The sequence below is a fragment of the Ictidomys tridecemlineatus genome, chromosome 9, assembly GCF_052094955.1.
Source record: "Ictidomys tridecemlineatus isolate mIctTri1 chromosome 9, mIctTri1.hap1, whole genome shotgun sequence".
In the NCBI taxonomy this organism is placed as follows: Eukaryota; Metazoa; Chordata; class Mammalia; order Rodentia; family Sciuridae; genus Ictidomys; species Ictidomys tridecemlineatus.
In genome coordinates this window covers 58,529,658-58,531,247 of record NC_135485.1, presented here as the reverse complement: position 1 = coordinate 58,531,247, position 1,590 = coordinate 58,529,658, and positions in this window count along the sequence as shown.

Genomic DNA, 1,590 nt, shown 5'->3' with positions numbered 1-1,590 from the left:
TCCTGAAGAATGAAAAAATTCAAGTTTTAATGAGCTGTAAGGGAATTTTCAAAGATGAAAGTTTTCTAAAATTTGCAGTTTCTATCCTCTTAAAATGCAAATATGTAAACATTCAGTAAGAACATTTTTTTAAAAAAGGAAACATTGCTGTTTACATGAATTTTAATAAGTATTACCCACATGTTCAATTCCCTTTTCATTTAAGGGACTGTAGATTATCCTAGAAACTGACCTACTTAATCAAAAATTCTGTCTGTAACTATGATACAGTAACCAAGATGAGATTATAAATTTTTCTGTCAGACCATCCAGCTCACTGTTCACTGTAAAATCTATACCCAGAAGATCATAAGCTTTGAGTCTCCTTATTTCCCCCACAAAAAGCAATGTGTCTTACTGCTTGGACAATGGATTCTGTAACCAGACTTCCTAGTATTAAATCCTTTAGTTAGGAGTTGGAAGGCTTTAGAAAAGTTACGTAAGAGCTCTGTGTCTCAGTTTCCTTGAGGATGATAGTCTATTCATATGGTTATTGTGAACACTGAACAATATTGCAAAGCTCTTAATACAGCAACTGGCCATGCCAAGGATTAGTTATCATTATAACTTTATAACCTCCATTGATTGTTGGTTAATGACCTATCTTCATTGTTAAATGTTCAATTGTCTGGAGGTTTGGGAGGTGAGGTACATTTAGGAGATGACTCTAAGGTTTAATCTTGTCTAATAATTTATTCTATTATATCAATACTCAAGATGGAATATTTGTGATATATCTACATAGGACAAAGAAGAGACTATGGTTGCTTAGAAATGGACCAGCCTGTGATAATAAGAGTGGACAAAAGGAATCACCTCTGCCAATAAGAAAATTTGCTTTGATATTGCTTTTTATCATGCAGTCATAAACTTTTTTTTGGAAAGCACAAATAGGAAGCAAAATAGCCAAATATTGTTAAAGATTTACTAGGTATGATTGCTTCCCAGTTTCCCTTAAATAGTTTTTATTCTATAATTCTATAAAGAGCAGGGGGAGACTTTTTCTTTTTTTTAACTAAAATGGCTTTTGATGACCACACAATTGTGGGAAAGTATTATTACATATACCATTCATGTGGGCACACACATTTTTACTGTTAAATTATTGTTCCCCAAAGGATATCTCTGAAATACAAAAGAATATTAACTGAAAGATCATTTTGAAAAGCAAAATCCTTCAGTCTTTTTTTTTTTTTTTAAACTGGGGATTGAACCACCCAGGGGCATTTAACCACTGAGCTACATCCCCAGTCCTTTTTTATTTAGAGACAGTCTTGTTAAGTTGTATAGGCTGGCTTTGAACTCATGATCCTCCTGCCTCAGTCTCCCAAGCCTCAATCATTCAGTCTTAAGAAGAAAAAAATAGCCTGTGGGAAAGTTCATTCATGTCAAATGTTTTCCAAAAATGTTGGTCTATTAAAACTCTTATAGAGGACATATTACAAATCCTTTCCCTGGACATTGTCTAAGAGACTGCTCTGTGACCTACAGCAAAACGTGTCTTAGTTGAGTTTTGTAGAAGCATAGCCTGCGGAAGAGGTTCTGTATATG